The sequence below is a fragment of the Micromys minutus genome (genome assembly GCF_963924665.1).
Source record: "Micromys minutus genome assembly, chromosome: 26".
In the NCBI taxonomy this organism is placed as follows: Eukaryota; Metazoa; Chordata; class Mammalia; order Rodentia; family Muridae; genus Micromys; species Micromys minutus.
The window spans coordinates 31,579,134-31,595,434 of record NC_137961.1 but is presented as its reverse complement, the minus strand read 5'-3'; positions in this window follow the sequence as shown (position 1 = coordinate 31,595,434).

The following is a 16,301-nucleotide window of genomic DNA, read 5'->3' as shown; positions in this document are numbered from 1 at the left end:
CTCCCAGTTTCTCTCCTATCCCCTCAAATTAACAGCTTCTTTTCCTATATTATTGTTAGTTATGTACATATGTGTATGTATATGTATGCACAAATACTTAATTACAACCTTAAAATATGTATTCATATACTTTTATGCAAAAAAGCTTAAAATTTGTACATTTATCTTTGTTTTTTAAAATAAAGTTTTTCAAAAAAATACTTTATTTCAATATGAAATAAAGATCAGATATTTATTAACCCCTAGTGAAATATAAGCACTCATTAAATTTTTCTAATAAAACAAATAGTCAACAGCCAATGGTTTTTGCACAAAATATTACCAGATTTAATACCAACACTCCTGAAATATTTCTACAAAAGAGAAATCATAGGCACATTGCCCATTTCGTTTTATATAGCCCCATTATCCCCGATGGCCAAACCAGAAATTTATTTGCAAATCAAATCCAAGAACACATCAAGGACATCATCTAACAAGATCAACTGCATTTCATCCCTGAGAATGAAATCCCTCAACTGAGAATCAGGGTGGTTCAATATAATTAATAAATGTAACCTACTGTATAAACTATTTTAAATACTGTATAAAATAATTTAAACACAAACATTTATAATCATCTTATTAGATGCAGAAAAGGCCTTTGACACAATCCAAAAACCTTTCATAAAATTCAGGGAGGGATTTGTTATACAGGGACATAATTCAACATAATAAAGCAGTTTTCAACAAATTCTCAGGCAACATCAAGGGAAATGGAGAAAAGTTCAAAGCCCTTCCATAAAAATCAGGCTAAAGGTAGTGTCCATACTTAACATACATATTGACCACAGGACTTGAAATCTCAGCTGGAATAATAAGAAAAAAGAAGAAGATATAATGGATACAATTTTAAAAAGAAGAAAAGTAAATTTATTTGTAGATAATAAGATATTTTATTTAATTGGCCCTAGAATTTCGATCCAGGAATCTGTTAAGAACTTATAAATACTCTTAGCAATGGAGCTGGATACAAAAATAACTCACAAAAATCTGTAGCCTTCATGTATACAGGTTAAAAATGGACTGATTAAGAGGAACTACTTAAGGAGGAAAAATTTAAGATGAACAACACTTCTTACAATAGACCCAAATGAATTAAATATCTTTAGTTAATCTTCCAGTAGAAGGTTTATATCACAAAATATTTGAGATATTAAAGAAAAATACCAAAGAAAATATCAGAATACAGGGAGATCTCTCATTCTCATGGATCACTAGACAGATATAGTAAAATTGTCAACCTACTAAAAGCAGATTCAATGCAATGCAATATCCATCCAAATCTCAACATTATTTTTCACAGCCATTGAAAGACAAACTTCAACTTCTAATAAAAATGCACATATATATAAAAATATATGCACACAAGTACACACAAACAAATGCACACTCAAACACACACTCACAAATAGATGCACACACAAACACAAACACACATGGTAGTTTAAGCAATGTTGAATAGTAAAAGAGTTGTGGGTGGGATCACCCCCTCTGGGTTCAATTTGTGAAAACAAAGCTACAGAAAAACAATAATAAAAACAACAACAACAGCAAAAAACAGCATTGTCTTGCCAAAAATCTATCACATAGTTCAATGACATAAAATTGACTCCTCACTTTTTATAAGAGATACACACTGGAAAAAAGACAGAGCTGTGTACCTCAAAGTGGGTGGCTACCTATAGCAGAATTCAAAATTTCCAATTTATCACACTACAGAAAACTTAATTACAAATGGATCAAAAATATGAACATAAAGCCAGAAACATTGAACATGATAAAAGAGAAAATGGGCAATAGCCCCATTAGCATAAATGGTAACCATTGGCACAAGAGAAGACTATTTGAACACAATACTGTTAACACAGGGACTACACTCATCAAGGAATAACTGAGACCTCATGAAACTGAAAAGCTTTTTCAAGAAAAAGGACACCTTCATTCACACAAACATGCAGTTTACAGAATAAAAAATAAAAATAAACACATTTAGCAACTGCACATCCTATAGAGGGCCTAGTTGCAAAATGTACAATGAACTCAATAAACTTTAAGTTCAGAAATAAGAAATAACTCAATTTAAGTGGGTATTCAGATCCAAACAGAATTTGTAAAAGATGAAACTGAGATGGCTGAGAACTACCCACATAAATGTTCAACATGCTAAATCACCAGGAAAACACAAATCAAATCTCATTTGAGTTTTCATCTTAACCTGTCAGAATAGCTATCATCAAGAAAGAAAGTGACAGTTGATGCAGAGCAAGGTAGAACGTCAGAGGAAATTACATCCATTGCTGGTGGGAGTGAAAACTTGTTTAACTACTGAATAAATCAGTCTGGCATGTTGGGGGGAAGATGGAAATTGAGCTAATTCAAGAGCCAGCTGTACAACTCTTGGAGTATTCCCAAAGGACACTTCATTCTACTACAGAAACACTTGCTCAACAATGCTCATTGCTTCTGTGGCCAAAAATTATAAACAAATAAGATGTCCCTCAACAGAATAATAAAAATGTGTACATTTATAATATGGAATATTACTAAGATGCTTTAAAAATATAGTCAGGAAATTTGCAGGTCCATGACTAGATAAAACTAAATATCCTTGGTAAAGATGCAGAGACTCAGAACGACAAATATGAGATGCATTAGCTTGACATTATCTACAAAGTCCATGGTAATGAAGCTACAGTCAGTAGAATAAGAGAGGATAGGTACAGAGGAGTAAAGTTGACAGATATTTCTGGAAAATAGAAATAGAATACAGAGATATGAATGAATGGTGGAGTGACTAGGATGGAAGGGTCAACTGGAGAATGGTAAGGTAGTGGGGCCAGAGGAGGAATACATAGATAGAAAGCTATAATTAAGGGCCATTTCAAAAGTATTGTAGAAACCTGATATAATATATATATATATATATATATATATATATATATATATATATATATATATATATATATTGAAATGACTAAGTAATGGAGAGACAGCTCTAAATAGCCATGTATTGTCACCAAGTGAAGATTTCAGTTCTGGAACTCTGTTATGTCTAATTGAGTTGTGGATCCGAGGTTCCATAAAAAACCTCCGAACAACTCAGGCTGTTCTTAAAACTGTAGGTTACTTTCTAAAGTGATATGAATCCTCACTAGTGAAGACAGGACCTAAACAATTCACTGAACATGGAGAACAAAATAGAGCCTTCATTCTTCCATGTTAGTTTCTTTCGTATAGAAAGATACTCTGAATGAATACCAAAGAGAAATGTGAACAACAACCTAGTCACAAACCCATTTAGCTACATTGTTGTCTATTCTATAAGATATACTAAGGTAATGACTACTGAAAGCTAACCCTGTAGAACTAACCACATGATAATTGATTCGACTAAAATCCCATTCCATGAGATGGTATCAACACCTAGCAATCCATTGTTGGTTAAGAGTATGATGCTAGGATCACCTAATGTATTTTATATTCTTTGTGAGTATTGTGAGGGGTGTAGAGTCTCTTCATGAAATTCCTAAAGAAATGGATGTAAATTGAAGCTATAATCCTGAGGGAGGTAACCCAGTCACAAAAGAACACTAATGCTATGTACCCATTATTAAGCAGATACTAACCCAAAAAGCATGAATACCCAAGAAACAGTTCACACAATTTATGAAGCTCAAAGAGAAGGAAAACCTGAAAGTGGATACCTCAGTCCTTTTTAGAAGGGAGAACAAAACAAGTATGGGGAAAAAATAAAGGGACAAATAGTGGAGCAGGGATTGAGGAAAAGATCATCCAGAGACTGCATCATCAGGAAATCCACCCCATATGCTGCTGATATACCAAACCCAACCATTATGGCTGATGCCAAGTAGTGCTTACTGGCAGGAACCTAATATGGATGACTCCTCAGAAGCTCTGCCAGAGCCATACTGATACAAAGGAGGATGCTTGCAGATAAGCATCAGACTGAACACGGGGACCCCAATCGAGGAGCTAGAGAAAGGACTGAAGGAGACGAAAGGGGTTGCAACCCCACGGGAAGAACACAGTTATCAATTAACCAAACTCACCACAGCTCCCAAGAACTAAAACACTAACCAACAAGTTTGCATCGAGACACCTATGGCCCCAGGTGCTATGTAGCACAGGATAGCATTTTCTGGCATCAGTGGGAGGAAAGGCCTTTGGTCAAGCAAAGGCTCATTTTTCCAGTGTAGGGGAATGCCAATGCTGATGTGGGAGAGGGTGGTTAGGAGAGGGAGCACCTTCATGGAGAAAATGAGTGTGTGAGGAGGGATGTGATTGGGGAAAGTAGATAACATCTGAAATGTAAATGCAGAGAATATCTAATATATATATATATTATTATATTAGATATTACATATATATATATATATGTAATATTATATTTCCCTCTAGAACCTAGGGAAAACCTAATACTACTCTTCTACCAATTAATGTAGTAATAAAATGGCTCCACATGACATTGTGCTGTACTTGAAGGTCAATACCTAGCTCAGGCAGCATCAGAATGTCTACCTTCTACAGCAGCTTTAAGAAATACAGAGACACACAGCCAGTCAATATGAGCAGAGCAAGAGACATTAGAAAATTCAGCCTTAAATAGTTGCCTTTATCATGTTCCTCATCTCAGGGCTCAGACACCTCTGCAGAGGTAGCAGAGAAAGTATAGAACCAGAAGGAATGTAGTATACCAAGAAACCACGGCCCTATAAATCAACTAGATTAACATAAGTATGAACAGTGGGTCTTAAGATGTGGGTCACAACCCTCAGAGCCATTACATATCAGATACCCTAAATATCAGATGTTTGTATAATAATGTGTAATATTAGCAAAATACATATAAAACAGAAACAAAATGTTGTTTTATACATGAGGAACTGTAGTAAAGATTCAAAGCCTTGGGAAGACTGACACCCACCCCTGATTTAGAGACTGAAGCAGAATGACCAGAATGACCATCAGAATGGCCTACACTGATATGCACCAAAATGGGCCCTAAAGATGAAAGGAAAAGTGTACATATGCCTTCATCCCCAATGATAACCACTTCAAAATGAAGGTTGAATTTGCTCAAAGGAAATATCATCTTCGAAAGAAATTTCCTCCAACGGTAATTTGCATACCCAGTACTAGGTGACCATGGGAACACTAATGCTGTCTTTGGACATAACTTGTCTCACAATGTCATTATCAGAGCTTGTCCTTTTTAATTTTATCTTTTAAATTTTATTTTATTGATATATTCCCTTATCTCTATCCTATTGATCTTTTGTATACATTTTAGGGTTTTCAGTTTAGGACTTTTAGGGGTTGCTCAGTGTAAAATATAATCAAAAGATAGTTGTCGCGCGCCCCACATCCCGCAGGCAGGAATAGGCGTGCAACAACAGGATTCTTCTGCAAACAACCTTTATTGTACAGCACTCTGAGCAGGGGACACTTGGAAGGAAAATGCACTGCTTATATATGCCCAGGAGACTTGTGTTGCTACCTGATTGGTGCGCCCTCCAGTAACTCATTAGCATGCCCCGAGAGCAGGCTGTGATGTCTGTGGCACATGCGCACTACATCCATCGGGCTGGACAACAGCTCTGTTTTCTGAGTCATTGGCAGGAAGCCGGCACCATCTTTGGGTGCGGCACAAACGGCTCTCAACAGATAGTATGTCTAGAAAGATACTTTTACGTTCTGAACAGCTGAGGCAGGCGCTGGAGCATACTGTCAATTACATAACACCAAATCCTGAAACTACCTTGGTTGTGAACATGGGAATGGGATTGGATCTTTTTGTCCCTATTTCTAAGTTAGCCATGCTGAAAAAAACCTTTTCAGGTTTTCATGATGAATTCAGCTATTTTAATTGGGTTATTGAAGATGGATCCTGGGACACAAGCTATTTAACCTAAGTCTTCTAATGACTATGATGGGACAAAAGTCACATGCTAGTGTGTTTGCCCCAACAGCAGGAAGTTGGCCCAGTATAGAGATCAATGACAGAAGTTCTGCGAACCTTGAGGAACAATGCTGCTGAAGAAATCATTTTCTGTCTTTTCAGGATAGCCATTACCAGCTGTTATTATCCTGTGTTTGGTGAAACAGAAGAAGTGAGAATTTGCACTTTGCTTTGGACTCTGCCTTGATTCTGTTCTCATAGATTGGTGAGCCTATCAGTAAGAACTATCCTTTCTTTTTGTCTTTGGTGGTTTAGGAAGAATTAAAATTTTGACATAGAAGCACTAAAAGTCCATTAATTAAAAATTAGCCCCTTTCATTCTAGGGGATGAAGTCTGTGGTCCTTTTCAAAACCAAGCATTTTGGTAGGGAGGTTCAAACACCAGGCTAAGGGACCATTCTCCAGGATGCCACAACTATTTGCTCACAGATTCACCTTAAGCTGTGTTAAAATATAAGTAGAATAATATGTCACTTAATGAGATGATGTACCTTTCTTTCCCAGAATACCCATCACAAAAAAGCAAGTCTTCATTAGTGGTCCAAAGACGTTGTAGGTTCTATTATATCCACCATTTTGAGTAAACCATTTCCTTTAGCTTCTTTTTCTGCTTCATTCCATTGGCTGTTTACCAGGGCCTAAGTATACCATTTCTGAGAGGTTGGGGTCCCTTCATCTTTCCGTAGCTCACATTTTCTCACCATGTGGTTAATTATCCTCCACGTGATTCACCATCATCATGGCTCAACCAAATGACAGGCTCATTTTTTGCCTTGTGTTCCTTATTTTCCTCTATGGGCAGCTTATTTGATTTATAGCTTTACTACCTGGAGTTGCTTTTTTAAAATTGGTGAAATTTTCATCAAAGTTTGATTTGTGTTAATTCTTTTTTTTTAATAGTGAGAAAAGTTGTCTTCTTTTATTTATTTATTTGTTTGTTTTACAAATTTCTTTAACATCTGGATTTATGGAGTATGATGGGATTCTCACATGTGCTTTCAGTTGATGTCATTTGGCACTGAAGCTTCTGTGTATCCATATAACCCATTTTCTATATAACATCTAACGGGCTCCTAGTCTATTCCAGCCATTTTACCAGTCTTTCAGTAGTTGTAAGGAGTTGAAAGATGCACAAGTTCTATCGTTTCTGATAGAAGTTCTCCTGTCTTCCCTTGAAGTCTCTGGGATATGGAATAAAACAAGTTTGCCTTCATTTGCAATCCACATCTACATTTATTCCTTTATTCCTTATAAAAATGGCTTTTTTAAACTCATATTTTAAGTCAGCCCACGTCATGCATACTTTCCTAAATGACTACCAGAACATCCAAAACTCATCACCATTTGAGACCCAAGGGGCAACCATAGTCTTAACTCTAAAATATCTTTGTACAATGGTATTAATTCCTAATAGATTTAGGTTACCTGGCAGTATATACTTGTAAGGATGAAGACTAAAGAAAAAAACAGATGCCTTAGTATCATCATGAAAATATTTTTGACAGGCATAGCTTATAGAAAAGTACTTTCCTAGGAGACTTTCAATCATCTTTGGAGAACTAACTTTTGCTTGTATATTTTTAGAGGGGCAGTGTTATTTAGTAAAGACTACCTCATCTCTCCCTCCAGCCAAAACAAAAACAAAGAACAGAAACAGAAACAAAACTGGAACAAAGCAATAAAAATTTCTTCATAATTTTGGAATCCATCAAAATCCAGTCTATGTGTTAATTCTTAAATGATTGATTTTATTAATAAATTACAACCCACCCCCCAAAGAAACATATATTTCTCTGGTATCATTTGGTAACCATGAAATCTTCTAGTAACATTTTAAACTCTTTAAGTGACTGCTATTTGGTAACTGGTATTATCTTTTAAATTTTTTCTACTATACTCTTTAGTGTATTATTGTTAGGCAGAGGGTAACAGTGGCCAGCATACTAAAGGAGAGATGGAACAGGGGGCAGGATTTTGGGATCTGGAAGTAGCTTATCTATATGTCTTTCATACACTGGGAAGCTTCAAGGAAGATTTTAAGAAAGGCATAATAGGTTCTCTTTGTCTTCTTTTTATCTCATCCCTTCCAAACACTGTGTTTTAATCTTCAGAGAAGGCTCCTAGCTTTATAGAAACTATTGTTTTGGATCATTAGGCTGTGAGATAAGACTTTTTAGACTGACCATTGTCTTAAAAAAATACAACATGTCATTTGTAGGACAGGCCTTGGTAAGTTAAAAGCCCTTAGTAGCAAGTTCGGAGTGGAATGCTTTAGGACATCTATCATTTGGTAGTGAATATTTGAGGTCTACTGATCCACTGGCATTTTGTATAACCATTAGAGATAGAAAAGTATAGTTATTGAAATCTTTCTAAGATTCATATAACCAAGAAGATATTGTCTTCACTATATCGGTGTCTTCTAGTGAGAGATATATGTAGCTGACTAGTCTTTGAAATTACAATGGTTTCTAATACAGTAATGGCAGTGAAAACTGATCTCTGCCTCTGTAGCACCTGAAAATAATTAAGAATCCGATCTACTTTCTCTTGTATTTTAAAACTCACTGTTGATTTTCAAACTTGAAATGTATGTAACGCTGTGTGTATAGATGTATTTTCCATTTTTGACCTACTAAGAGCTATTGCATCTGTGAACGGTTTTGGAGGTAGCCAAAGTACAAGGATTTACATACAATTTAAAATTGAGACAAAAACAAATTTGTATCGCTGGACTATGCCTATGGCAGTCGTACCTAAAATACTAATTGAAGAGAGGACAGATATTTTGTTAAAGGCAGAGGATGAAGTGAACAGCTGTAAAGAAGCAGTGTTTTACAGACACAAGAGCTTAACCAAACAGTTGTGCATATGAACTCACAGCACAATCAGTCAAAATCTCAGGCACAGTGTTGATTTCCCAATGATTCAGAAAATATATCACTATATATATGGGAGATGAACATCAAGGTCCACCACTAGCACAGTAGTTATTGAAAATTGATAGTTTTATGACAGGGATAGTCATTCTTTTTTTACAGTCCCAGATCTAGGTAGGATGTCTAGTGGATGTTCACATATCAAAAACTATATAGACCACTGAAATTGAACTCCATAATTTTAAAGAGGAAACTAGACAGGAGTTGTTAGGTAAGGAAGGACTTTGGATCTATGCAGGGGTAGAAAATTGGGTGAATACAATAAAAATATATTGTACAAAATTCTTAAAGAATTAATAAAAATTAAAAATAAATACAAATGAATAATATTAAAACAGTATGTTAATTCTATACTCTTTATAGATTTATTAATATACACTTTAGTGATTTGGGTCTGGTAGTTTCAAATATTAAATTTAGAAACTGCGACTGAAGTAAAAAGTTGATTGCACCATTTAGAATATATAAAGATACATAAAATAATTTATTAAATAACCAGAAAATGTTTTGATCTTTTTCCAGGGCAAACTTAAAATATAAATTACAAGTTTCTTTGTATATTTTACTTTTATGTCAGGGCACTTTTGCATTGGTCAATTTAAAATGTAAAGATATTTCTCAGTGTTTTCATGTGCTAAATTTTGGTTTGGACAGGACTTCTGTCAAAGAGGTTGAGCCACCAACCTACCTAAAATACTTCTGACCCAAAATGGCTCCATTCTGAAAAAAATTCAGGAAAAATTTGGAGCAGAGACTGAAAGAATGGCCAAACAGTGACCAGTCCATTTTGAGACCCATCCCATGTACAGACACAACCTGTTACACTATTAATTATGCTATGTTGTGCTTGCAGTCAGGATAAAAACATAGTATCCCTCTGAGAAGCTCTACCCAGCATCTGATTGCATTAATGCTCATAATCAAAGACAAACATTGGACAGAGGTGAGACTCCTATGGAAGAGTGAATGGAAGGATTGAAGGCCCCCAAAGAGATGGCAAGCCCACAAGAACTCCAACAACTGATTAACCTGGAACCCTGGGAGTTCTCAGAGACTAAGGCACCAGCAAAGAGCATACATGGGCTAATCTAAAAAAAACTATACTGACACCTATGTAGCAGAGTGGTGTCATGTCTGGCCTCCTTGGGAGAGGAAATACCTAATTCTACAGAGATTTGATGCACCAGAGTGGAGGCAGGCAATACGTGGAGGGGATCTTCCGAGAGGCTAAGTGGAGATGAATTAGGGAAAAACTATGTGAAGAAAAAATAAGACAGGGTCAGCATTTGGGAGGTAAATAATTAACTATTTTATTTGCTTTGGAGTATTACAAGATAATATATCATCTTGTAAATACATGGCACTATATATTGTACTAGGTGAATAAGTTGCCAAGAGATCAGGTTATACACTTATGGGTTCTTAAGGAAGGTGATACCAGAATGAAAATTGAGCCTCATAAAGATGTTTGGAGATAATTTGCTTTGAGAGAATGGCAAATATAAGCAAACTGTAGCATATTCTTGTGTACAAAGATTCTTGTACGAATGAGGTTTTATGAAAGAGTGACAAAATATACACAGCATGATATCAGAAATGCTTGAGACCTGAGTCAGGATCTAAGGAAGAAACGAAAGGGTAAAATATACTTCTGGTCTCCATCTGCAATCAATGATATGGCTGACACACTGCTGTCAGGACTTACAACTTACCAGGAGAAAGCAGAGCACCCAAGAGTACTCTCCCTTCTAAGACCACAAGTGATACACCACTTTCTTTACTGACTGTTCAAAAAGAGACCCATCAGGAACCCACAGTAGACAAACTTAAGGACAAATATCTACTGTGTCAAAATAGCTTTATCACAGTAGTGGGCACAACAGTATATAATATTATAATGTTATAATATCTGGTGTAGACCTGAGTATCTACAATCCAGACCAGAATTAAAGTTGAGGTTAAATGTTTTTTGACAAGAGACCATAAATATCTGCTCATTAAACGTCTGAAAACTCTGTTGATTCTGCCTTCTTTCACATCACTGTTTCTCAACTCTGCAAATGTTGTGACCCTTTAATGCAGTTAGCTCCTCATGTTGTGGTGGCTTCCAACCATCAAATTCTTTCTGTTGCTACTTCATAAGTGTTACGTTGCTACTATAATGAATTAAAATGACACATCTGTGTTTTAGGATGTTCTTAGATAGCACCTGTGAAAGGTTTGTTTGACTCCAAATGGTATCTAAGCCCACAGATTGAGAAACTCTGCTTTACATGGTATACTATGTCTTATTAAACCACAATCCTGGACTTTGCTTTTCCTTTGTATTGTGCTGGAATTGCAAGGGCAGGTCTAAATTTGACAATGAAAAAGTTTCTCTCTTTCCATATGACTCCAACTTTACCAGAGCTTACAAAACAAACAAACACAACATTTAAGTCATTGAATTGGAGTCATATGGGAAGAGAAAACCTTAAATAAGGAATTGTTTTCATCAGTTGGCTGTGGGGTGTTTTCTTTATGAATATTGATACAGTAGGGAGTATTAATTTTGTGAACATATCCTGGCTTATATGAAAAGAAGAATATTCAAACTACCATAATCATGCTAGAAAACATTAGCTAAAATCCTGAAGGGGAATATTGTTTGAGAATACTTCATTAAAATTTTCATTTCATGCCACAAAATGAAACAGCCATTGCCAGGAATGACTAATACTGTGTTGAGTAATTGTTCTAAGGACTCCATTAAAATCTTCAAACAACCCAGGATATTGCCAAGATTAATGATTGTTTTTCTCAACATGGTGGTAATGACCAATTTCGAAGGACACACTTTTAAGAAGAAAAAACTCTACAGGGCCACTATCTATAATCATAACCCCTACTGACTAGTGATCCTGATAGTGGGGGTTATTTTGCGTTCTATGGAAGAAGAAACATAATCATCAAATTTACTATAATTCTTGCATCCTGAAAATATAAAATGCCTGTGAGTTATGCTGGGGCAATAGTGGCACTAATGTTGTAGGAGTAAACAAGTATTTTAAGAATGGATTTAAGGCTCACCCATTCCTTGAAAAGGAGACCATGGCAGTAATTGCAAAAATGACCAAGAACATGAGACTGAATAGGCACTGGGCCTAGCAGGACATAAAATACTATTGTTCTGCTGAAGGAGCACAGCTGTAAAATGACTTTAATGACAATCTGCCTTGTTTAGATAATGTCAGAGGGGCTCATAGTAGAAGGAAATAAATACAGAAACCTTCAAATAAAACACACACACACACACACACAAAGTACACACAAAGTTAAAGCCTTCAGAGATCAAAATGGTATCTCTTCCACTCAGAGTTCAAAGAATAATGCTAAAGAGGAAAGAGAAAGGTGCTAGAGTTAGAGGTGATGGATAATTCCAAGAAACGATTTCTTCCAAAACAAGAGGACAGGCACACATATGATTGCATAGCTACTGTGGCAGTAAGCACAGGAGCATGTCAGAAAGGGTTCCAGCACTGTGATGGGTAAGTGCACATAGGCTACTACATTTGACTAAGAAGCTATGCAATTTGTACCCACTGGAAAGGCAAAATTCAATTTCTACAGTGTTGCATCTCTGGATATATTAACTACAATTCATGTAGATCTCATCCATAAGATTTGATGACCAGAATAAAATGAACTGTGTCTTGTTTAGTATACCTTAAAACCCATGTTGCTTTGTTAGGTCATATTTTTATTTTTATTGGCCTTTTGCTTTTACAGTTTGGTTTTAGTTTTTATGAAGGGTTTTGTGTGCATATGTTTGTGTGTGTGTATATGTGTGTGGGGGGGGAGGGGTGGGTGTGTGTGTGTGTATGTGTCTTGTTTTCTTTTTAATTTTTTTGCTTTCATTTTTGTTTCATATTTAAATAAAAAAGAGAAAAAGCAACAAAGAAGCAAAGAAATGGGAAACAAAGAAATAAGAAAGGAAGGAAGGAAGAAACAAAAGGAAGGGCATGGAACCGAACTGATGGCAAGATGTGCTGAAACTGTAAAATGTTGGCAAAGGTTAATTTGTGAGTAGAATATAGTGTGTGATTTTTTTTCAATTAAGATAATAATAATTAAAAAACAATAACATCTGGTAGCTTTAGGGGTTTTCATTTGCTTTTCATTTTTTATTATTAAAATTATAATTGCATCATCTTTCTCCTCCCTTTTTTTCATCCAAACCTTCTAATATATTTCCCATTTGAAGTTAGGTATTTAATGAGGTACAAGAAATGTAGATGTGCACATTAAATTTGCTGAGAGTGTATAATCTAATTTCACCTCAAACATGAAATAATTTAGGTTTTTCAAAATTGTTAAATTAAAAAAAACTTACTTTTCTTTGCTGCTCTTATTAATGCAATATATACTCTTTAAAATGTGAAAAGAACATCTTTCCCATCTCTATCCAACCCCCTATTTATTTAATTACATTTCCTTGGCTACAAGTTGTTTGCCTTTAGACAGGTGATGAAAGTATGGGAGTAGTAGAAGCAGAAGTCATAGGGTAAGGACAATTGCGTCAGTATAGTCTTGCTTCTTCAGGTGTTAGAGAAGCTGGAGGTAAGTTCTCACAAAAAAAAGACTAATACTTTTAAAGTTTTAAAGCTTTTATAAAAAAACAACATTTGCCTTCATTTTTCCACATGCTTTGAGTTTAAGTTAATTTTATCAGTTTTGTTTCCAAAATGGGACAATGGTAAGAATTAGAAATAGCAGTATCCTTCCCTCCTCCTTTACCTCAGCCTTTAGACAACAAAGTAAGTCTTCTTGGTGGCAGGAAGTGACCAACTTAATAGGTGGAACACATCTACTCTCTCTAATAGGGGAAAGGTACCTTTTAAAAAGCTGTTGTCTTTTGAAAAATCTTAACATATTTGTGAATTAAAATGAAATATAATTATGTCAGTGTTTTATAATAGAGAGATTACACATCTTCTCACTGCTGCTGTCTATGGTCACAGGTTGCTCCCTAGAGTTTTAGAGACCTCAAATCAGGTGTCTCCTGGATTTGTGGCTTTGATGATGAACAAATGTGGTGGGTTGGCCAGTATAGTACAGCAGAGGTGAAAAGAAATTTAATTTAGGCTTAATCTTTCTTAAAATTATCCAGCAATGTCATGGAATAGGAAAGAGGCCCTGCCTGAGGCTATGAAATTCTGACCTCAAGCCTGGGTCTTTTCTGTTTTGACATAAAATATCTACATGTAAAAGGAATATTAAGCCTTCATAGTAAATGCTGTAGATTTCAGCTTCTTAGCTGGCACTGTGCTTTAATCTGACTCTAGGATGAGAGTATCTTTTTCTTCTTATCATCACAAAATGTTCTTGTCTTTCTGTCCAGAGTAAATTCAAATTTTCAAATATTGAAAACGTGTAATTAAAAATGTGGTCTGTCTTCTCAGTCATATATTGCAGGCCTGTTCTGTTAATGGGTCTCTTGCCTTTTATTTAAAACTTACTGTCAAGTCAGGATCTCAAATATTGACTTAAGAGGTGGGGGTCAGTGAATCTCTTTGTCACTCTTTCCAATGAGGTCACATTAAATAAATCTACCTTTTTTGCTTTCTACAAACAGCAAACATACACCAATACTATATATACTATTCATTGTTACCAGTTATATAGTGATCTTTAAACAATTTCAGAAATATTATGCTTTATAATGAAACATTTTCCATGCTAAATGCTTTCTCCAAATGGCAGGCTAACAAAAGTATTCCTCCACGTGTAAATTGGTTTGAGTTCATGGATGGTCTTTGGAAGCTTATATACATTATAGGGTCATTCAGTATATGCTGTTTTCAATTTGTAATGAGTGTATCAGTACATAAATATAAATCAAAGTACCTGTAACTTGGCAACTAGGGTAGAGTTAGGAGAAAGGATGAAACTGAATGAAAGAGAGAGAGAGAGACTAAGTGCAAAAAGTTTTATTGATTTGAAGGGGGCTATTATTTGTGAAAAGTTCAGAAATGGGAAAGAATATGAAAAAATATGTTGTGTAAAATTTATGAAAATAAATTAAGTATACATATGTATGCACACTCACATACACTCACACATGCATACTCCCATGTTAGTTTTCATTTAACTAATTGTTATCATGTTATGAGGGGAGGTTCAGAACACATGTGTAGAAGCTAGAGGACAACATAAACTTCCAAACTGTAATACAATGGAAAATTAGTCTTCTGGCCAGTCATGTCATTCAATTATATACATAATAACTTCCAAGTCCCCCAGACAACTTTTTCTTTAATTTCTAAAAATAGTATTTGCCTAATATTACTTGTAATGATTTTTAAATCTGTAATTTAGATCCCATTTTTAGTACAATAATTGTTCAATCTAGGGTTCAGGTGGACATTTCCTGAATACTTAATGTTGTACATCAAAGTGAAATTTACACACATGGAGAATGTTCACATTATACTTTGACACTCAGATAGATAAGCTTAATTTTATACGTAGAAGATAATCAACCTAACTCATTCGTTTGAGAGCAGGTCAGGCTACATTTGTCAGTTTAAGCTCTCAGATAGTCACACAATTACTGATTTCTATGTCCTGCTACCTAAGTCTTTCTGCCTGTGATCCGCCATAGTTCTGGAAGCCCTGAAACCAGGCTTCATTTAAACTCTTCTTTATAGCCTACAGGCATAAGGCAGGTGAATCTTGTACAGCTAAGTGCCTGCTGATGTCAACTGTAGTTTGACTGCCTGAGGGCTGCAGCATCCAGCCGCAAGTCATTTATTATAAATATTTTGGACATATCAGATTCATACACACTCTGCTAAAGCTGAAAAGGTAAATAGTTCACTCTCCCCCAGTTACTGCATGTCTCAAAGGGAAACAACTTCCGAAAGTGATCTTTTATTACATGAGATCCATAAGGGCTTTATGTTTTTTTCTTTTTTAATTTAATTTAATTTTTATTGGGTATTTTATCTATTTATATTTCAAGTGTTATCTCCTTTCCCATCTGGAAATCTCCTAAACCACCTCTTCTCCCTGTGTCTATAATGATGCCACCCACCAACCCACTCCCACCTAAACACCCTGGTATTCCACTACATGGGGGCATGGAACCTTCACAGGACAAAGGACCTCTTCTCCCACTGATGCCCGATAAAGCCATCCTCTGCTACATATGCAGCTGGATATATATATATATATATATATATATATATATATATATATATATATACACACACACACACACACACACACACACACACACACATATGTGTGTGTATGTATGTATGTATGTATGTATGTATAGCCATGGGTTGGTTGGTGAT